Below are 24,682 nucleotides of genomic sequence, written 5' to 3' on the forward strand. Positions count from 1 at the left end.
CATCTGCTGCAGTGGTATGACAGATTACACCTACATGAGACCTGTTTCTCCATCCGGGCAAGCCCACCTCCTTCAGGGCAGTAATACTCCACAATCAGGCCTGCATTGCAATTGCGCCTCCACAAAACTTATTCAATAGTTTCCCATTCCTACTGTAATAAATTACCACAAATTTAGGGGTTTAAAACGTCACAGATTTATTCTTTTAGTTCCTTAAGGAAGAAGACCTGCGTGGATGTCTGTGCTACAATCAAGACGTTAACAGGGCTGTGTACCTTTATGGAGGCTCTGGAGGAGACACACACCCTCGCCTAAAGGCCCACCCCCAGCCCTTGGCTCAATTACACCCTCTCCTCATACCAGCTACACCCTAGCTCCCTAGCTTTTCTTCCATAGTCATGCTGCCCTCTAGCCACAGCCAGGAATGGTTCTCCATTTTCAGGGTCTATGCGACTAGATTGAGTCCACCTCATAATCAAGGATCATCTCGTCTCAAGGTTCCTGCTCTTAATCACATCTGCAAGGTCCTTTTTGTCATTGTATTAGTCCAGCTTCTCCAGAGAAACAGAGCCAATGGAGTGTGTGTGTGTGTGTGTGTGTGTGTGTGCGCATGTGTGTGTGTGTGTGTGTGTGTGTGTGTGTGTGTGTGTGTATGACGGAGAAACAGACAGAAAGAGGGAGAGAGAACAAGGGAGAAAGAGACTTATCTCAGGAACTGTGTAATACAATTGCATGGACTGGCAAGTCTAAAATCTGTAGATGTGCAGGCTGAAAACCCGGGGAAGAGCTGATGCTGCACCTTGACTCCAAAGGCAGTCTGAAGGCAGAATTTCCTCTCCCTCAGGGAACTTCAGTCTTTTTTTCTCTTGAGACCTTCCACCAATTAGATGAGGTCCAGCTCTTATGGAGGTTAATCTACTTTATTAAAAATCCACTGATCTGAATGTTAATGTCAACTAAAACACACCTTCACAACAACATCTAGACTGGTGTTTGATCAAATATCTGGGTCCTGCTGGCTAGCCGAGTGACACAAAACTAACCACCATGACATGTAAAGTAAGATAGTCACAGGTTCCAGGGATTAAAACAGAGATATCTTTTGGAGGAGGGATTATTATTCTGCCTGCCATCCCCTCTACGAAACTTCCCATAACCATCCCAGTCCTCATTTATTAGATTGTGCCTGGCACTATTGGTGTTTATGTCCCCATTATTAAGTAATTCATTCATTATTGCCTTTTTAAAATCTGATTGTTTTAAATGTGCTTTGATAATTTTAAACTTCCTGAAAGAAGACTTTCTGCTTTATGTGCCCTGTGTCTTCTCACTCTTTCCCTATTATATTCACATTGCAGAGTATACAGCAATTAGTGTATTTATTTCTTAACTATTTCTTTAAAACCAGACATGTTTTTAGTTTTGAAGACACTTTAAGTTGTATCTTTTTTTTTTTAACCCAAATTGAGCACCATAAAGATCAAGTGAACACCTAAGGTGACATGGAGTAAGATAAGCATTCAGGATATTACAGGCGCTATAATCAGTCAGTACGCTTTCCATCACCTCAAGTTAAATGCTTATAAGTAATAATCTTTCCATAATCATTAGATAACAGACAAGGACATTGTACATGGGTATATATTTCCCATGATTTACCAGTATGAAAGAATACCATTTTCATAACCAGTTTCATATATCATTCTGAAAAAAACATTAACAAGATAATATAAAGAATATTATAAATACCAAGGGACCTTATGAGTCAGCATTATAAGTTTTGTTCCTTTAAATTCTTATTGTTAGGTACTGCTGGTTTTTAACGTGGGTTAAGTCAAAGTAGTTCACAGCAATGAAGTCTTGCTGAAGTCCTCTCTATTCTCTGCCAATGTTTTAGTGATCTCCAGCATAAAAAGAAAACTTGCTGACCATTCATGCCCACCCAAGATATTTTTTGGTTCCTTTGCAGCTGGGTCACTGAAATCTGACTGGTATTAAAGAATTTCCTGGGTCAATGTTCAAATACAACTGAGGTTAATCACCAATTCTTCAGGAATTTATAACTGGACTAAGAGGTAAAACAAGCAAAACAAAACAAAGCAAAACAAAAGCAGAATACACACAGAGTTTCTAACTTCCCACAGTGAAAAAAATTGACAGAATTGATTTTCTAAGTGATCTGGAAAATAAAAGATGTTCTCATTTGACTTGAGGACATAAAGCCCTTGTTCAGTTAAAAAGTGATAATGTCTTCATACAAACACAATCTGAATTTAAAATTCCATAATGTATTGAAGCAAATAATATTCACATTTGCTATGTATTGAATTGTGTTCCCCCCTAATTCATATATTGAAGCCCTAGCCCTCAAAGTGACTGTAGGTAGACATAGGGTTTATTTAGGAGGTAATTAAGGTTAAATAAGGTCAGACGATGAGGCCATAATCTGATAGGATTGCAGGTTTATAAGAAGAGGGTTATTAAGGAGAGAGTTTCTCTTGCCTTCTCTGCCATATGAAGACACACTACGAAGACAGCCATTTACAAGCCAAGAAGAGAACGCTCACCAGGAACCAAGACCCATGGGGTCTTGGACATCCCAGCCTCCACAACTGGGAAAAAACAAACTTCTATTGTTTAAGCCACCCACCCTATAGTATTTTGTTATGGCGGCCCAAGCAAACTATTATAACATTTAATTTATAAAATGGCTTCAGTGGAAACCTGATACAATTAATCACAATACTTTGTGAATGCAACTTTCTCCCAACAGTAATAAAGAAATCTCTAATTAACAAAACAGGAGGGAATATCCATGACCAAAACATAAATTAGACACAATCTTAAACCTTTCACAAAAATTAACTCAAAATAGATCAGAGACCTACATGTAAAATACAAAACTATGAAACTTCTACAAGACCATATTGGAGAAAATCAAGGTGATCTTTAGTTTGGCGATGTTTTCTTAGAAACAACTCCAAAGCATGATTCATAAAAATAAGAACTGATAAATCGGACTTCATTACAATTAAAAACTTCTGCTATGCACAACACACTATTCTCAGAATGAAACAAGCCACAGACTGCAAGAAAAATCTTACAAAACTTGTATCTAATGAAGGACTGTATTCAAATATATATGTATATATATATATATATATATATATATATATATATGCATATACTCTTAAAAATTCACAGCAAGAAAACAACCCAATTAAAGTGTGGGTAAATGATCTGAACAGACATCTCACCAAAGAAAATAAAAAGAGGCAAATAAACATATACAAATATGTTCAAAATGTGTGTCATTAGGGAAAACAATGATACATCACTTCATACCTATAAGAATGGCTCAAATCAAAACACTGACAACACTAAATGCTGGTAAGGATGTGGAGCAACAAAAACCCATCCATTGCTAGCAGGAATGAAAAATGGTACTACCACTTTGGAGGATGGTTTGACAGTTTCTTATAAAGCTAAACACAGTTTTACCATACAACCCAGCAAGCATATCCTTGGTATGTGCCCAAATGAGGTGAAAACTTATGTCCACACAAAAACCTGCACATAAATATTTACAGCAACATTCTTCATAATTACCAAAACCTGAAAACAACCAACATGTCCTTCAGTAGGTAAATGGATAAATAAACTGTGGTACATCCATTACAATGGAATATTAGTACTAAAAAAGGAAATGAGCTATTAAGCCACAAGAGACATAGAGGAACCTTATATGAAAGAAGCCAGAGTGAAAAGGCTGCATACTGTAGGATTACAACCATATGATATTCTGGAATAGGGAAAGCTATGGAAACATTTAAAAATCAGTAGTTGCAAGTGGTTTGAGGGGGATGAACAGGTAGAGCATGGGGCATTTTTAGGGCAGTGAAACTATTATTATGCTATAATGGCATATGATAGTGTAATGGTGGATACATGATATTATGCCTTTGTCAAAACCAAAAGGACAGTACAACACAAAGAGTGAACCCTAAAGTAAACTATGGATTTCAATTAATAATGACGTATCAATATTCGTTCATCGGTTGTAACAAGTGTACCACATGTTTGCAAGATGTACATAATAAAGGTAGGAGAGGGAATATATAGGAACTGCCTGTATTTTCTGTTTAATTTTGTGTAAGCCTAAAATTGCTCCAATAAATAAAGTCTATTAATTAAGAAAATAGGCAACATCAAGATAGAATTTATAGCAAATAAAAAGTGTTTTATTCTATAATGAAAATGCTGAACATAAAGGGAAGGTATTTTTTATATCCCTCATACACATAGGCATATATTACTAGAAAACACAACTCTTTGGGATGTCAACTCATAAACTTAATGGAACTGAAACCATGGAGTACAGAAGAAATAAACACAACTATAATTCTATGAGTGAGATCTTTAAAAAGGAATATATTTATACTCTACAGCTTCTACACAGCATGAAAATGAATTACTTGTAACTCCTAAGAGTAACATAAAAGTAGAATGACGAGAAGATATAATATTTGGATTCTTAATAGAAAGGAAATCCATATCTTGAGCGATGAACTGAACTAGAGTGAGCTCAGTAAAAGGTTTTCAGAAATGTAAATTGTCCTCTATACAGGCTAAGGGAAGCTATTCATTGTCTGTCTTGCTGCATCCTCATGCTGGGTAAAAGGAATGTCTTTGTTCTTCACTGTGAGTCAGAAGAAGGAAGTTTTGTGAGCCCCTCCTTAAGAAGTAACTGTAAAGTTATAAACGACACGCACCATCTCAAATGGAATATGGAGCAAGTACCAATAGAATGTTGTACATTTTGTGACCCTTACTTGCTCATTACTTTTATTTACACTTATAACAGTTTTTGAGCTCTTTCTTTCATTTGTTCATTCATTCATTCATTCATTCATTCAGAAAATGACACTGGAGTTCCTACTATCCATTCTAGACACTGGCAGGAAAGAGCCAGTGATCAAAGTGGACCAAGTCCTTGCTCTCAACAAAGTGAAATAAATCCTTTACTAGTTCTTTCAATAAAATCCTGCATGTGGATGCATTACTGAGAAATGGATCACTCCATTGTCTTCTGGCATCTGCTATTGGAAATGAAATACCTGTTTTCTGTCTGTTCGTTCTTAAAAGGAATCTATTTATTTTCTCTAGTGACTTCAAAATTTCTTTTTGTCTTCCAGGTTGCAAAGTTTTATTATAATATCTATAAATGTAGATTTGTTTGTATTTATCCTGTTGAGGGCTTTGTGTGTTCTTCCAATCTGATAAACTCAGTGTCATTGCTTCTTGATATAATCAGTGCACCTCCACTCTCCTCTTCTCAGACATTCTAGAGAACTATTTGGGGCATCTCATTCTATGTACCATACTTCAAATGCTCTTTCATATTTTCAATTTATTTTCCCTTTTATGCTATACTTTCCAGATACTTCTTCTAATCCATTTACTCTCCCTCTCTTGGCACCTACTGTTTAATTCATCCATTGTTAAATATTTATTTCTAGAAATTCATTTCATGTTAAGAGTACATGTTTGATATTTTACAAATTCGTCTGTTCCACCGTCATATTTCTTTAAACAGTAAGCGATAATGAAACATGTAAAAATATGAGAGAGGTGTTTGTTATATTTAAGTAACAGAAGAGAAAATGCCATGAGAGAGAGGAGATGGTATAAAATGAGTTCCAAGAGGTGGGTAATAAACAGATTGCACAGGATTACCTAGGGCATTTCAAGGAATTTGGATTTCTAAGTGTGAAACCAGTGTTTTAAGTTGAGGCATAATCATTTACATTTAGAAGCATGCCTTCTATGAAAATGGGAAAGGGGGCAGGGAAAAGTGACAGGAGGCTATTTCAGAGGTGTAGAAAGGAGATTATAGTTGTTTAAATTAGATCACTATATTGCAAATAAAGTGGAAATGATCCTTAATATACACTGGTCGGTATTCACAGCTTTATGCACATTTTTAATCTTCACAATTGTTAAGTTATAATTAGTCCAATTTTGCAGATGTGCAAACAGAGGCTCAGTCATGCTAGGAAACTGCTAAATTCACACAGCTGCTGCAGAGTGTAAATCGTTTTTGACTGAGGTCTCATAGTCTAGGGACTCTGATAAGAGAGAAAAGTCATGAATAAACAAACAAACAGGCAAGGTATATTCAGACTGTGACATGTGCTGTGAAGCAAACACAGGAGGATAATCAAGAGCGACCAGTGGTTGAGATAGCAATACTTAGCAAACTTTGAGCTGAGAAGTGACTCGAAGGTAGGCCTGAGTAAATCTGATAGAAGAAGCCTTTTTGGGAGGATTTAAAGCTGAAATTTTTATAAAACTCTCAGCATAATATTCTTGGTACTATGAGTGCTTGGTCCCAACTAAGAGAACCTTTTTTAATGTTTTTACTTCTGAGCAACACTTTGGTCCCTTCTGCCGATTTCATATCTTATCCCTGTGTTTCTTTCTTTCCTCTTTTTTTTTTTTTTTAATGACAAGTCCTTCAAAAAGAAGAGAACCTCTTATTTTGGCTTTGGGAGCAGCACAAGGAGGCTGGTGTATGTATCTTGTGATAGCAATAAGGGGATTGATAAAGGAGATCAGATCCCAATCTATAGCCATGCATGGTGGAGAATTTCTAGGAAGATAACATTAAATGACAGCTGCCGGCCTTAAGAAAGAGAGGGGAGAAAACAGACAAGGTCTAAGAAGGGAGCCTTGCCTTCTAACATTTCTTGAATGAATGCCCCTTGTAGAATTTACTTCCCCCCTAAAAAGGTATATTTTAAGTTGTTTGCCTGGGTCTTTATATTCACTGGACAAACCAACCTGCTTCTAAGAAAAATAATTAGTAAGTCTAAATTACCTAGCTTTAACTGTTCTGTTAAAAATCTTTGCTTTGGGGGCACCTGGGTGGCTCAGTTGCTTAAGCGACTGCCTTTGGCTCAGGTCATGATCCTGGAATCGAGCCCCACATCGGGCTCCTTGCTCAGTGGGGAGCCTGCTTCTCCCTCTCCCTCTGCCTGCCATTCTCCCTGCTTGTGCTCTCTCTCTGTCAAATAAATAAATAAAATCTTAAAAAAAAAATCTTTGCTTTGGGAATTGAACATTAGAAGAGGCAGAGTTAATAATGAAAAGTGCGGCCTGATATAAATTTCAGTATATTTTAAATTTCAGAAAAGTTATATAATTATGGAAGTAATATATGAACATACAGGTACAAACATACACACACACCCACACACAGGATGATTCTGTCTGGCAATCTTTTTTTTTTTTTTTAAGATTTTATTTATTTGAGAGAAATCATGAGCGGGGGGGGGCGGTGTGCAGAGGGAGAGGGAGAAGCAGACTCCCCGCCGAGTAAGAAGCCTGATGTGGGGCTTGAGCCCAGGCGGGATTCTGTCTGGCAATCTTTTATTGACTGATAACAGTCCAACTGTGTATTTCCTGGCCTACTCTTATGGAAATACTAAAGAAACTGAAAAATCACTACTTGACTTGATAGATGACAGGACTTGGAAACAGTGTTCACATACTTGACTGCTGTGGCTGCAATCATTTTCATTCAGTGATAAAGCACAAGTCTATATCTGGGAATATCTTATTCAATGTTCACCAGCTATAAAACCAAAGACAAAGTTCTCCCTCATCAATAGCTCTGCAGAAAGAAAAAGAAGCTGTCTGGATAAGGGGAATGGAGGCTTTGCTGTAAACTAAGACCCTGGCACTCTGCCCAGAACTCTATGTGCATATAAAAAAAATGCACTTTTTCTTTTCCATGTGCAAGATGAGGACTAGTAGGAAATCCAACCATGCAGTATCAGTAGCTCATATTCCGGAGTCAGAATGCCTGTTTCAAATCCCCTGTGTGCTTCTTGTTAGTCAGACGTGCTTGGGCACATGATAGAATCACAGAAAGTTTCAGCTTCGTCCTCAGCAAATGGCTTGAATAATTGAACGCCCCTCCCCACATAAGAGATGTTGTGAGGATTGAATGAGGATAATTTGAATCCTTCATAATTGTATGTGATCGATAGCAACAATTTTCAAAGTACTTTCTTAATATGAAACCTAGAATAAGTAATTGAATTAACATCCTGTAATGGGAAACTTACTGCTTATTGATATGGGTACCAGAACCTCGACTAAAATTATTTATTGGGTTGTGCCCAATATACATGACTATTTTAATGGTGTTTGATTTTCTTTCAATCCAGAACCTCATAAACACTCAGTTATAGCTGAAGCCACATTGTGGAATAAACTACACACTGTTTACCAGACAATTATGAACTCAAACATAAATAGATATTTCAACAAGCCGTAAATAGTATTTAATTTGGCACTTACATTGATTTTCTGTTTCCCCTTTCTTAAATTAGTAGGACATGTTAGCCAGAAGTCTCTATATATCTCTCTCCTGGTTACATTTATATTCCCATCTTTCATTGTTGATTCCTATGTTGTCCCAAATAACTCTCCTGTGGATTCAATGCAGAATTAGAACTTACAATAACAATTTCTGGGATTTTTTAAGACCCTGCTTCTTCAATAACTGCTCTATGCAGTGCTGGAATTTAAGAAGATTTTTCTCTCCTTCAGTGTTTTCTCTTTAAAATGCTGCCTACAGATGTTTATCCCTTATTACACAGGATACAACCCAAGAAATTACTAGTCTCTTTATTTGCAAGGTACTGCATTTCTGGACAATATCTCTTGGATCAGAATTCAAGATTCTATAATCTTGACCCTGTGTCAACATGAAAATGGGAAGGATTTTTATTATCTTGGCTTTTTGCCCAAAGCAAAGCTCTTTGCTGGGCGAGAATAACATCTATGTAGTTAATGTGCTACCTGGAAAGAAAAATCCTCATTCGTTAGATGTGACGAACTCATCAGTTTGCATGGCCCTTACAGTAGCACTAATGTATCCCAACATTTTTCCAAGAGTCATCAAGAGTTTAAAATTCACATTGTTTTCTACCTACTTTCACTTCTTTAAGTTGTGCTTTCTCATATATCATAAACAGCGGGTCTTCATAATCACCCTGTGCGGGGAGCTGGGCAAGTGTCTCCGTATAAGGACACCAAGGCCTGGGCGATGTCCTAGAGATGGCTCTGCTGGTAACTGGGAGGAGCCAAGATGCTGACCACACTGGGAATCCACATCCAGGTTGTGTTTCACATGTCACCATGCCTTTTTCACTTGTAATCTTTATTGAACACCAGTCAGTTCATGATTCCTTGTTTTTAATCCAGCAAAATAAAGCTCACCATGGGAGAAACTCATCCTACTTACTTCTATTTTTCCTTTTTTTGTTATTAACCCATGTTCTAAATGACACTTAAAGCTTTTTGGCACATACTAAGTATATTATATCTGTTACTGTTGTTCCTACATAGCAATGAATGCAAATAATAAGCACAAAACCCAACAGTAATCCCTTAAAAGTGATGACTCATCATAATGGCACCTGGTATAAACTGGGGGCAGTTTAATACAATTAAAAAAGCATGGCCTGTATGGGCAGGAAGGCGTGAGTTCAGATCAAGCCCACCTCTTGTTTGTTGTTTGACTTTGGCAAGCTCTTTACCTTTTCTGACCTTTAGCTCCTGTCTCTATAAAATGAGGATTATGACTCCTAATTTGCAAGATTGCTTTGACTCTAGTAGAGTAAATAATGTGTGTAAAAAAGTGCATGACTCACATTTTATATTCAATAAATATTAAACATTATGACAATCAGTTGATTATATGATTCAATAAATCTGAGGTATAGAGAAATAAGAAAGCTTTCCTAATGTCACAAAATTAGCCACCTCCAGGGCTGAAAAAAAGAACCCATATATCATCACACTAGTTTTTATTCATTTCAAATAATGCCAGCAACCAAGTGTCCTATTTCTAGAAAAATTTAAGTGATGTATTCTCAGTATTTTAGAGCATAAAATCCAGGGATACACGGGAGACATATGTTCTACAGAGATAAATGCTATACTGGTGATGAATCAATGGTGGAAAGATAACATTCTACCTTTTATTACCATAATTGAAAAAAATAAACAAGATTATTTACATATTTCTAGTATCTAACTAGGTATTCACACTCTCTAAGCCTCACTAACTCATCTACAAAATAAGGGTATTAGACTAATAAATCTTTTCCAGTTTAGTCATGTTGGTATCCCATGATTATAGAAGGAAAACAAATTCTAGGATAATAAGGCAATATTTTGAAATTGATAGGAGACCTGGGACTCAAAAGTATTTTGTCAAGATTGTGAAATATCAACTTAATTAAGTAGAGTTACCGATCCACATATCTGTAAAGGAAATAAAGTTATTGCTGTTAATTTTAATATTTGATAAACTGATAAAGCTTTTTACCTCTGAATATGAATGCTGTGTGTCAGGCAGTTAGAAATTGGGAAATCATGAGTCAACTAATTTACCTTCTCTCTTTAAAGCTCACTCTAATTTCTTATCTTTAAATATATGCCCTACTTATATTTAAACACATGTCCTACTATAGAAGGCATCTCACACAGAAGGGAGAACTTTGGACTCTACCACGGGAGAAGCATTTTGGGCTCCCCTCTGCAGGAAAACAAGTAGAGAATTTTTTCTCATTTCTTGAATTCAAAGGCTTTACTGTTATTTTCTAAGAAGAAATATTGAAGAAACTGCACTCTAAGCTTAATAGCATGTCAGTCTCTATGGGCAATAAAGTTTTCTCCCCCAAATTCATGTAAAATTCTTGGGACATATATACCATATCTTATTAAATTTAGTTAATCATTCGCTTAACAATAGGGGAAAAATTACCCTCAGCATTCCATTAAAATGGGGAAATTTTATTTCCAAACTTTTGCATAAATTGCATTCTCAAGTTTAACTTAATGCTGTATAATTGTTATACAACATAGAATGAAATTCAGGCCTAGAACACATCACAGAGGAGCCTTAACCAGCACAAGATGCCTGCCTAATCACATTTCTGCAATGCTTGGTCTTGGAATTGAAACAGCCCCAGTAGGAAGACTAGAACATTTTGATTTAACACAATGCCTGGAAAGGTTTGATTTAACATTATACCAAGGGACAGATAAACTTACAATGCCTGGTTTTAAAGAAGGGAGAGGGCGGGTCACCTGGGTGGTTCAGTCATTAAGTGTCTGCCTTCCGCTTAGGTCATGATCCCAGGGTCCTGGGATCGAGTCCCGCATGGGGCTCCCTGCCCAGCAGGGAGTCTGCTTCTCCCTCTGCCCTTCCTCCCTGCCTGTGAGCGTGCTATCTCTCTTTCTCTGTCTCTGACAAATAAATAAATAAAATATTAAAAAAAATAAAGATGGGGGGCTCCTGCTGATGTAAATGCTACAAAAATGTTTGACACCATCTTGACAGTGACACCATGGTTGGACTTGATGACAAATAGAACAGTAGTTGTTTCCATTGTGTGTGGAGATTGAAAAGGATAATTCTCCCCATTAAAGAAAAAATCAAATCTAAACATTTCCTGTTTCATGTGCGATTAATAGTGACTCCAATTCATTCTCATTCAAGAATGAGAACAGAAGATGAAGGAGTCACTGTATATTCAAGACTCATATTTCTTTTCTTTTTTTTTTTTAGGTTTTATTAATTTATTTGAGAGACAGAACACAAGCAGGGGGAGTGGGAGAGGGAGAAGCAGACTTCTTGTGGAGCAGGGAGCCCAACGTGGGGCTGGATCCCAGAACCCTGGGATCATGACCTGAGCTGAAGGCAGGAGCTTAAAAACTGAGCTACCCAGGCACCCCACAACTCATATTTCTTAAGTATATTTTAAGGATGATTAATTTAGACATCTGAACCCATAATTTTAGTATATTTATAAGAATATTTCAGGGAACTCTACCAACTTAAAACATTATTTTCTCTAACTGCTAATAATACCCTGAAAATAGATTTAAATATATGTATAATTAAGTTCTGAGTATAATAATCTCGAAAGACCTGCCACCATATCATACAATAATTTTAAATATTGTCAATATATAATAAATATTAACTCCAAGAATATTGCTTTTCTGTTGCCTCTGTTTGCTTAACAAATACTTTCTCATTTTCATGCAGCAACTCTGCAAAATTACAGATTTATCTAAGAAACTAAAATGATATGAAACCTTATGTTGTATTCAAATTCCATTAAATTGGCACTTTTTGCACCTCATTTTCCACTGAACTATTAAAAGAGTCCCATACAATGAAGCGCCCCTTCAGCAGCCCTAAAACAACCCATTTGTCTTAGCAGTGTATTTTCGAGCTGTATATCAAGTCTGAGATAGCTGACTTTTTGTAAACTGTATATATGAAAGCACAGAGAAGCATAGGGAAATGATGGAGAATATAAACACACGTATGGGGCCCCTGGGTGGCTCAGTTGGTTAAGTGACTGCCTTCGGCTCAAGTCATGATCCTGGAGTCCCGGGATCGAGTCCCTCATCAGGCTCCCTGCTCAGCCAGGAGCCTGCTTCTCCCTCTGACCCTCCCCCCTCTCATGTACTCTCTCTCTCTCTCATTCTCGCTCTCTCAAATAAATAATTAAATCTTTAAAAAATAAATAAATAAACACACGTAAGTCAGTAGGAGTTCACCAGAAGTGTCTTCCAAAGCGAGTCTGCCACTGGAAAACTCATTCCTTAAGAAATAATGGCAGAACCATCACTGTGAATAATGTGAAATTTATTTTACATGTTGTGTTCCTCTGATCATGGTTTCTTCAGCCCCCAGTCTAATTGAAAACATATTTTCTAGATAACTAACAGGAAAAAGAAAAAAGAAAAAAAGTTCTATAGCCAATTTCTTAACAGAAGAGTGTTTATTACTATTCTTTTCAAAATACATGCAAGCTAAAAATGACAAATTAAATTTTTAAATTTAATAAAATAATAAAAGTAAAATAAATAAATAAAAGTAAAATATTAAAGAAAATGATCCTTTTCTTATAGGTTATTTTGATGTAATGACTTACAAAAGATGTTAAATGTTTATGCTATTTTAATACTAGAATTCTTCATTGACTTTTATAATTGAATCCTAAAAAACAGTAACACACACACACATGACTGATGGATTTAATAAATGTGACTGAAGAAGTATAATCACAACTTCATGGACTATCTCTCAGGATCCCCTAAAAAAATTTTAAGAGAAAAAATATTTTCTGTTCTCAGCTTTTAAAAAAAGTTCCATGATCACTTTACTCCACAAAAACCCTCTGAACTATTTAGTTAGAAATGTCTAGTACAATAGTTTAAATCTTCATTGAAAAATAAAGTTTTTGGTCACTTCTATCCACAACCCCCAACTACCCCATTTCTCACTTCCAGTATTACTGACTAGCAAGTAGGCTGCCTCTTTTTCTTTTTTTTTTTTTTTTTTTTACTTTTTCCCTTTATTCTGCTTGTAATCCCACCTCAAGCTTTTAGCCCTTCTTGGTTGAATTATGAGAAAAACAGAATACAGAAAATTCATATTAGCCTGTATTGTGATATTTGTTATATTCTTTGGGTTTGGCATAGGTGGAGAATCAAATCTTGGTCTCATGGTTGGCTTTGTGGAAACTTCCGTGACTGTTTACTGGAGCAATGACTGACATATGGACCACACAATCTATCCTACACCCGTCCTACCCTAGCTAACTCCTCCCTCACTCAACTTCTTACCCCCAACTCATCCACCACTAGCTTTCGAGCTACTAATTCTGACAGTCTCTTGGACAGGAATTAAAAGGGCCTCATTCCACTCCTGCAATCACTTTGGTTTGGCCCACTTTTTCTTCATGGACAATTCTTACCGTGCTTTCTTATGGAAAGAAGCACCTACCACAATGCTGTTAAAATCACTGGTTTTCTTAGCCTGGGTCATGCACATCTAATGAGTCCCCAAGTTGGGCATACTCTCTGGGTGGTCCCTTTGGTGTTTCTCTGATTGGCTGTGGGTTAGAGGGTAGAATCTCTACACACTTAAATAAGATACAGGATGCCCAGTTAAATTTGAATTTCAGATAAGTAACAATGCAATATTTACCATAAACTTATAAAAAAATCACTCATTGTTTATCCGAATTTCTAACTGGACATTTTTAACTGGACATCCTGTATTTTATTGGATTACTTTATCTACCCTTCCCTTGTTGTTGAGTAGGATGTAATAGCACCTCTCCTCAGAATCTCCTTTCCAATTCCCCCTTTTAGGCTATATCCCTAACAAGTGAAGGCACGGAACTTAGTTTTAAGATATTTCTTTTGACTAACGCATTTTGGTATATCTCACAACTCATTAAGTATCAGAAATCTTAACTTACCTCAGTGCCTCAGTTGAAATTTTAAGTTTAGCTTCCTGTGTAATAAATGTGATATAATGTATCATTATGAGATATCTTAAAAATCTTCTAAAACTTCATATTTTTAATGCCCTATAGATTTGCCTTCATGTATTTTAAAATCTCAATGTATGACCATTTACTATTATGATTATAGTAGTAATTTTGTATATTTACATTTTATTTTTATAAATAGTTCTATTTTTATATTTATGTATTAAATTTATAATTTATATACTTTATATTTTACATAATAATTATAATTTTTAATCTAATGCCTCAATTCTTCCAGGAGCTGCAACAGCAACCCCACTCTTCCTGGAATTGCCCCCTTTCTTATCTCAGTCATGATCTTCCATGCCTCAGTCCTTCAGTCCCTTTGATGGGTCCAGGATGGGTCTCTGACACAAGTTAAGCCAACTAGAATTGTCCATGGTAGTGGAAAGAAATCAATTAAACTAAACTTTTCCATATAAAATTCAGAAACTGTATTTGATCATATTTCTTACTTTCTGGAAGTAACTGGATTTCAGTAATAATTATGGAGGCATCTGAGGCTCTGTTCTAATTATTTCTGTGGTCTAGGTGTCACTTTTGACCTTCTTACATATGAAAAGTCTAATCTTCACTTCTTTTTTAGACTGATAAATTCCATTTTTCTCTAATCTAGTTGGAGTTAGGATGTCCTTTACCTTATAATCAACAGACTGCTTAAATGTTGCAACTCAATTCATTATTTTATACTTTTTTTAAGATTTTATTTTTTTAAGTAATCTACACCCAGTGTGGGGCTTGAACTTCCAACCCCAACATCAAGAGGCACACAACTCCACCAAATGAGTGAACCAGGAGCCCCTCAATTCATTATTTTAATATTGTGTCCAACAAAAGGCCATCAAGGCTTTTACAAAATGCTATACATTAGGGAAGATGATAGGCTAACAAAGATCAACTAAAATAAATGAATTGGTCCTATTGTAGAAATACAGTTAGAAGAGGAAGAAACAAATAAAAGAGAGTCACAATAGACATGGTTAAAACTTGAACACACAGATATGCCACCCCACACGTATTCCATATGTATATATTACTATATATATATATATATAGTATATAAAGTATGTATAGTATATACAGATGTAAAACCATATACGCAATGGGAGGTTATACCCGAGTGGAATTATATTTATCTAAGATAGGAAGAGAAGAACTAAGAGTACAGGTTCTAGGAATTCTTAAACAGATCATCTAATAGTCTTAGTCACACATTTTTTAACATAATTTACATAAGGAATTGAAGTTAGAATAAAAATTCCTGCATATATGAACATTGAGCAATGGCTTCCCCCCTCAACAAAAAACTTCTAACAATGACAAGCAGATAATTAGAAAAGTACAATTACCTATTTTATCTTGATTTTAGCATTAGATCTAAAGTTGGCTCTGAGGAATATTTTAGGCAAATGGTTTGGTTTTGTACTCTTTGCCCCTTTCAGAGCTTTTTTTCCTTATTTCATTAAATGAGCTTCCCAGTGCTCTTGTCTTGTCCTGTTTTCTGGAGCACAGACACTTGCCCAGTTATTTCTGTACCAGTCCCAAGTAGTCTAAGTCTAAAGCCCTCACCCTGTATTATTACTCACAATAGTGAGAAAATCATGACATAAGCAGGTGTGGATTAGGCAAATAATCTTTTTTTTAATTTTTTTTTAATTTTAGTTACTTGAGAGAGAGAGACAGAAATAGTGAGAGAGAGAGCATAAGTGGGGAGGAGAGGGAGAAAGCAGGCTCCCCCCAGAGCAGGGAGCCCGATGTGGGACTCGATCCCAGGACCCTGGGATCATGACCTGAGCCAAAGGCAGAGGCTTAACCGACTGAGCCACCCAGGCGCCCTAGGCAAATCATCTTTAGAGATGTTCAACTAAAGTGTCTTACAGGTAACACACTGAAGATATAAAACCTTTGAAAGGACTTTAAAATTAACTTATAGAATTATTACATAATTTATTTAATATTGATCAAGCTGGTGTTATATACCTACAATCATTTCAGATTGTACAATCATAAAAGAAATACAAAGCATGATCTGAGACTATACAAAAATACATATATTATAAATTATTAAAGTATGATAGAAAGTTGCCAATATTCCAATTGAAAAAAAGTGCAAAATACCTGTATTCTCAGGAAACCAATGTGCAGCTCTATTAGAATGATATTTTTCTTTGGTGTTCATACTTACTTTAAAATTTAAGAAAAATATAACAATAAAAATATGCAGGATTTAAGAAGAACTTTGCCTCTGAAAGAACAATAGAGGGGAAAGAAGGGATGAGTAATGATAATATTCATTACAACAGAAGAAAAAGAAAACAAAACAGTCTGTGAAACACAAGGAGGGAATCAGATTCTCCAGCGGGGTAAACTTGAATATTTGGTTAATATCACTGTTCGGCATGTGAAAGTCACACAAATGGGGATGGGGGATACTGCAGTTAAAGTATTCTTTTATTATTATTATTATTGCAATTTGTATATAGAAGGTAATGGCCATCATAACAAGGGACTTTTGAAAGGGCCAGATTTCAAAATAAAAGAGCTAAGGTAAGAGGCAGAGGTCTCCTTGAAAGGGAAGCATTAGGAACTCATCCTTTAGTTAAGTAATTAACCTAGCAGCAGGCTTTACACTGAGACTACTTCAAAGCAAAAAAATAATAATAATAATAATAATGATAATAAAGCAGGTAGCAGAGGTGGGCTGCTATGGTACACTGCACTTAATTTCTCACACTATACCTGAAAAAAGAAGAATTCAAGATTATTTTATTTGTAAATTAAGCTAGTTAATTTTACTTAAGTTAAAAAAGGAAAAGAACGTTGAAAAAGAGGAAAAAGTTGCCTGTCTGCATATTCTGCTCTCTGAAAAATTTTCCCACTTATATTTCTCTTACTTAGCTAATAAAAACATCAGTGTTCTAATTTCTACTTTGAGTTAAAAAAAAATGTTATACAATGGGTGAAGTGAGCATATGTGTGTCTTTTAAACATTTTTCCTTTTAGGAGCCACTTCATCTCTATATATGGCTGGAACGGTAGTCCTAGTGACTTTCCCTACCTACATCTCATCCCCACCTTTATTACCTACTCCAACAAATGGTGGTCATATGATCCACAATGGCCAATGAGTGGAGCTACCTTATGCAGTTTGTTGTGTTTAAACATGTCTGGCCAAGGGAAAGAGTGGGGCCTGATATCTAGCCATGCTTCTCTCCCCAAGCTGTGTACCTTGGCATGGGGTGTACACTCCCAGAGAAAGGTCACCTTTCTCTAATTCTCATAAAGGCTCCATCTGCTTGCCAAGCTGTTCACCTGCAGGGCTGCCTCTACCTAGTGGGGAAATTATTTGCTCATTTGTACAAAGGCTATGGAGCCATATGGACTAGCAGAGGTCCTGCCAGTGAGAGAACACCACATCCTCTGCCTCAGTGATTGCTTCATGGATGGACTTGAGCTCAAATCTGGTCAATTAGAATTCTCCCCTGGACTTTTGTACGACAGTTAGCTTGCAATATTGCATTTAATGGCAAGGGTTGCTAAGCTGAAAGGATGATCACAGCCATATCTCTCACTCCATGGAGAGTCTATTTTCAGTATTAAGCAAATGGAAAGAGAAAGTTGAGAGATGGATAAAGAGAGAACAAGTTCTGGTTTGAACTTCTTCTTCCAGCCCTCAATGGTATATCTACTGGCATTTCCCAGTTAGAGGAGTCAATGTTTTCTTCTAAATTAACTTGGTGCAAGTTGAGTTTCTGTCATATTCAAATGAAAAAGTTCTGATATACACCTGTGTTACAGTGATTAGTTCAGTTGCTGCAATTCACTAGAAAGGATGTTGTGCATAAAGGAATGCTACTAATTCTTCCCTAATAGCAGTGCTACAGGTTACTATGTAATACTGCATCTGTTGCTTTGCAGTATGAACCTGTATGTAAAGTCTGATGCTTTCCGAGTAAATTATGGATTATAATGGGATGAAGTTAGTCAGGAAAGGATCTCTGAAGATAGATGAGTGTTTTTGCCTAATCCCAAAGTAATGAAGCTGGATTGGCGAAAGAGTGAAATGAAACATTTCAGTTTGAAGAAATATCATGAACAAAGGCACAGAGGAAGAAGTTAGAGATATATGACTTCTACATTTTGTGAAAGGTGAAATAAGCTGCGGTCACTTATGTCTAAGATTGGAGCTGGGAGGACATTAAGGAGATGTGCCTTACGCACATCCTCGTGGGTGGAACTATGAATTTTTGAATTGGGCCACAATGCAAATATTCCAAGGACTCGGCCCAAACACCTGCAACTTGCTTCAGCAGGAGAATTTGTTTAGTGATAGCCTTAGCAACTGATTATATTCAGTCCAGATTAGTTTTCTATCACCACTCCCAATCAAAACTCTTCGTGAACACATATAGACGCATTCCCTTTTGTTTTTAAAAACCCTTGACTTTTGTTCCCTGTTGGGGAAGGAATAATATTTGGGTTGTTGCCCAAATCTGTGTTCCCCAAACTAATTCCAAGATCCCAAATAAACGCTTTTTGTTTTACTTTAGCTCTGACTTTATTCTCAGTTGACAGTTCCAAATGAATGAATTTATTAGCACAATACTGAAAATTTTCATGGGTAGTCTGGAATCAGAATCATCTTGATTCGTATTTACATATGATTAATAGGCCTCTCACTCATTTGCTCTCTCTCTCTCCTCTCTGCCATTCTATTAAGAGTCTTAGGAGTAGTTGTAATTGACACTGCTTAAGTCATGGGTCCAACCTTCTCTGGATCTGATTGGCCAAAGAAATATGAGGTTCTGATGAGTATTGCCTGGAGATGAGGATGGAGGAAGTTCTATCTGAACAAACACCTTGGTAGGTGGTTGCCAAAGGAAGGGGGGAGCCATTACTAGAAAAAGGAATATAGATGATGGGTAGGTAAATATCCAATGTCCAGGGAAGAAGTAAGCTGACTGGCTAGATAACAAGAAGTGAACCCTTTCAACAGCATAAAAAATACGGTTGGATAAATGAGGAGAACAAGTTCAAGAAACAATGGAGTAGAGTATGTGTGAGGTATTTGAACATCAGTATTGTACATACAAATGGAGTTTACATACAGTAATCTGTTTAGCATTGGAGAAATATCTGTGAAAAGGTATACCTCTTTTGAATAGGGAGCTCATATAATTTACATTCCAAGCTGGGACATTTTTCAGAGTAAAGGGAAATAGTCTTAATGACTATACCAGAATAGGAGACAAACATTGGCCTTGCTCCAGAAAACTGGAGCAAATTGTCACTCTTCTGAGCAAAGTGGTCACAAAGAGTAGCTCACACACACATTTCATGTGTAATAACATTTGACTCCATTATCATAGCCGGAATTAATTCCAAGAATCTGTGACTAACCTTAAGGCAGTCACCTATAACTTAACATAAGAGGGACCAGGTGACTGGCAGGAAAATCTGTGCCAGAGTGGAATACTTGATCAGATGGTAATCTACAAAGCCAACTGGATCTTCTCCCGTGAGAAATATTAGATGCAAAATACACAGAGTCAGATTACTCAGAATGAAGCAGAATTTAAAATAAACTCACAGGTAACACAGTGTATTAGTTGGTGTGGGCTGAAGTTCTATAAAAGGGAACCAAATATATGTGTCTCAACCAATAAAACTTATATCTCATTCTTGTGACAGTGCAAAGTAAATGTTCCTAGTCATTGGAAGCTCTCTGTACACACTGATTCTGAGAGCAGGACTTCTCCAGTTTATGGCTCCCTTGTCCCCAAGTTGTAGATTACCATTTGCAATCAGCCAGCAGGATAGATAGATAAGACAATGGATGAACCATAAAGTTTTTCTTAAGAGTCTTGGCCAGGAATGGCTCACATCATTTCCATTCACTTTCCATTGATGAGAACTAGTCACCAGAGACACCAAAAGCAAGGAGGCAAAGAGGGTCCTGGAAAAGGTACTGTGGCTGGGACACCTATATAGCAGGTGAGGGACTCTTAGAGACTATTAGTCATCTTTGCCTAGTAAAAAGAACCTCAGCAAACAACCTGAGAGGTGGAGATGTGGACAGTTGTGAGTGGGTTAGAAATGGACATTTGCTTAAGCAGCAAAGATAGAAATGTTGACCTAGGCTTCTCAGTCCAGCCTCTACAAATTGGTCTTTGAAGGTTTTTCTCCTGGCCTGCTTGCTTCATTTACAAAAAAGTCACTATGTACTCATACGTATTAATCTGGGAGAAATTATCCAAGAATCTTATGACTTGATCAAGCTTAAGAACTCCCACTTTCAACTCCCCAAGCAACACTGTCTACTTTTGTGGCTTCAATTACACTTTTCATGGGTGACGACTCCCCCATTTATTTCTCCAGGACTGACCTCTCTCTTGAGTTCCAGCCCAACATACCTAGTAGTATGAAGTAGCTCCACTGTATCTTGTATCCCAAACAACTCCAGCATTCCACACTGAATCAATCACTTACTCTCCTCCAGCCTGCTCCTCTTGTATTCTGCATCACAGTAAATAGCACTACCACTGATCTGGATGCCCAGAGGGGAAATTTGGGAATCACTTCTGAATCTTCTCTCTCTCACTCCTCACAAAATTGATCATGACTGGAGCTCACTTCCTTCCACCCAACTCTAGGCCCACTGCAGTTTTCATAGCCCAAGTCATCTCTTACCCAGATTTTCACAGAACCTTCTTGCCACTGGCAAGAGCCACTGCCACTGGTCTTTCCCCTCTATTTATTCTTCACACATCAGCCTGTGTGATCACTCTGTAGTACATATATAACTAAGTCACAGGTCCTGCTTAAAATATAGTTTTGCCGTTGCTTCCAGAATAACCCTTACTTCCAATAATGTGGCCCATAAAGCCATTTTTATCAATCAAGTTAGGAAACCAGAATCCACACAAGTTCTTTCAAAAGAGTTAAGTGAATACAATGAGCAATTACAAAGGTGCTACAAAAGAATTAGAAGGGATGCTGAGACAAGACGAAATTGGCAACGGTGGGAAGCCACTACTACTCCAGGAGCCGTGAACAACCAGAATAAGTAATGTTACCAGAATTTAGAATCAGCAATTCCTGGAAGAAGCTGGAACTTTTGCAGGAACTTGTCTGACAGGAGTTGGGACCATGGGTGAAGAGGGTCTGGTGGGAGCTGGAATCATGAGAAGATGCAGCCTCTTCAGAGGAAGAGGGAAAAACACCCTGGATCCTCTTCTCCTACCCTGTACTCTAGTGCCTTCCACCACTGAACTTACATGGAAGCCAACAGGGCAAGGTAGTCTGAGTGACACACTTCTGGGAACACAAGAAGGTTGGGAAATGAATGTGCACGGACTTCATATTTTAGCCCTGCTTATCTTTCTAGCCCCAGTTCTTGACACTGTTCTCTCTCTCGCATGCTCTTTACTTTACCCCAAGGACCTCATTTCAGTTCCTTAGCATATGCTCTTTGTTCTCTCTGTGTTTGTAAACCCCAGTTTAAGGGGCCATAACTGTGGCACTCTCCCACTTGCCTGAATGCCCATCCCTAACAGTGCTTTGGGTCTCAGCTTAAGTTCACTGTTTTGGAAAGTCTATTTTGGTCCCCAAATCTGAACTAGGTATCCTTAACATACGAGTTCTTAAAAACCGGTAAATCCCCATTATAGCATTTATAATAAAAAGTAAAACCTAATATAAAAATAGATTATGGTTTCCAATTTGCTTGTCTATATCCTGAGCCAGTTCATAAATCCTGTGAGAGTAGGGAAGGGGCCCAGTATTTACTAGTCACCATGGCACACGGGACTTGCTCAACAAGTCTCAGTTAACTGAGTGTGTGGATCAACAAATGAAGGCATGTGAGTCGGGGAATAGCGGTGGCCAGTAAGGAGTGGTGCAGGTCCCTGCTCAGGGCAACCATAGGAATTGCAAGTAGGACCTCAGTGTTCTTAGATTTTGAAAGACAGAGTACATTGTTCCCATTTTCCATAATATTCAAACCTGTGATTGCTACTTGGGCTTTAGTGCTACCTTATTTCACCAGGACCCTTAAACTAAATTCCTTACTCATCCACTTAGGTAACACACATCATATTACACAACATAGATGAAAGAGAAAGACACAAAAAACCAGGAGCCTGGCTAAAAGACCACTGTAGAAATCTAGGTGTGAGTTTGTAGGAGGAATAAATTAAATATGAGAAAAGAAGAATGAGGATATTTTTTAAACTTGAAAAATAGTTTAATTTGGAAATAATTCCATAAGGAGTAATCAGAGACCATGTTTACCTGGGAGATTATTAGAAAAATTTATTACAATCTGGCTTAGATATATTTTTAGCAATAAAGGCACACTTCTCATTTGAATGTGGACCCATTTGTGGGAAAACATCAAAAAGGTTAACCAAAGAAAAGCTAGTACCACAGTCTGGGAAAAGAGATCACTATAATTATTTTAAATACAACATACGCCCCAAATTACAAGAGACATTATGGTTTTGGCCTTAATTATTATTTCCTCGGGCACAATAAAGTTGGGTGGTATCTCTGTCTTCATATCTGTCTGACTTCTGCATATCAGTTCTGTTGGCAACTGAGACAACCATCCTATGGAGAGCTATTATCACTCTGTTGGAATGATCATCTTTTATTATGATAGTCCATTTGTTGGCAGTTTTCTCCAGTTTAGTTCATAGGTAATCTCTTCCTTAGCCATATAGATTTGTCATTGCCTGTTACTTTTCTATACCTAATTTCTGTTATACAAATTTACGATGATGAAACTCTTTAGGGCTTCTAGTGTGACTGAGTTAATATGTGAATGTGCTATGCTAGTAATCTTCTCTTCTGTGTTGGAGGGGATTTCAATTATTCCTATCTGTAAGCAGAACATCTTCTAGAGTAGTCCAGGAAGAATATTTCTTGATATACAATGCCTTTTCCCATAGTTTCTTGTCTCTATACCATAGTTATTAGACTGAGCAGCTAGAGATAAAATCTTCTGCTCTGTAATAAAACTGCCTCACTAGGTCTTTGCTTACTATAAATTGATTCCATATATTCTCAATATTAAATAAAGAAGCAAAATAAAATTGAAGTAGGATCCGTTTACAAAAGATTACAGATCTCAGTCACCAAAAAAAAAAACAACAAAGATATGATACAGTGTTTTCTATGTTCTCTAAAAAATACTACTTGAACAAATTCTCCTTAAATCCGACCTTGTAAAAAGGGTTATTCAAAATCAATGGCACATACGCATTAAAATATAAGCTTAGTGATTTTCTTTTTACTCATATATAAGATAAACAATTATATTACTTGGTAAAACATCTGAACAGTTTGAAACTGGCTTGATGAAAAACAAAACAGACCCTCCAATGAGAGAAAATAAACTGTAAGAAAAGTAGAGGTCAGCTGGTATCATCTCCCAGGAAAGAATTATTATATATCAGATATCTTGTCACCCAATTGCCTATCCAAATGCCCACAAAGCAACTATGCAGCCAAGAAAACCAATAACAAATAAAAACATAACCACAAGAATTCATAGTTGGGAGTTCCTAGTCAGAGAGCAGTTCTATTAAGGAAGCTGATTTTACGATGCTCTGTGAATGAGAGAAAACACATTTTCCAAACACAGACATGGCAATGTCACCTAAACATTTTGATTAGATAGTTTCCAGAAATGATTTTTATCTAATAGAGATAAATATACTTACCTCCTATAATTGTTGTGAGGATTAAATAAGAAAAAGTATATATAATACCTGTTGTGGGTTGAATTGCATTCCCCTAAAATTCATATTGAATTCCTAGCCCCCAATACCTCATAATGTGATCTTATGTGGTAGCAGAGTTGTTGCAGATGTTAACTAGTTAAAATAAGATGAGGCCATACTGGAGTAGGGTAGACCCCTAATCCAATATGGTTAATGTCCTTATAAAAAAAGACAGACGAAAGCAGAAAGTATCTTTATCTTTTACAAGCACCAAAGATTGCCAGTAAACTATGAGGAGTTAGGAGATAAGCATGGAACCAATTTGCCCTCACAGCCCTCAGAAAGAACCAACCCTGCAACACTTTAATCTTGGACTTCTAGCCTCCAGAACTGTGAGACAATCTATTTCAGTTGTTTAAGCCTCCCACTCTGTGGTATTATGTCATGGCCGCCCTGGCAAACAAATACAGTACCTAAGAGAGACGCACATAGTGGGGATTCAACGGGTGCCAGTGTCTC

This window comes from Zalophus californianus, chromosome 2, assembly GCF_009762305.2.
Source record: "Zalophus californianus isolate mZalCal1 chromosome 2, mZalCal1.pri.v2, whole genome shotgun sequence".
Lineage (NCBI taxonomy): Eukaryota > Metazoa > Chordata > Mammalia > Carnivora > Otariidae > Zalophus > Zalophus californianus.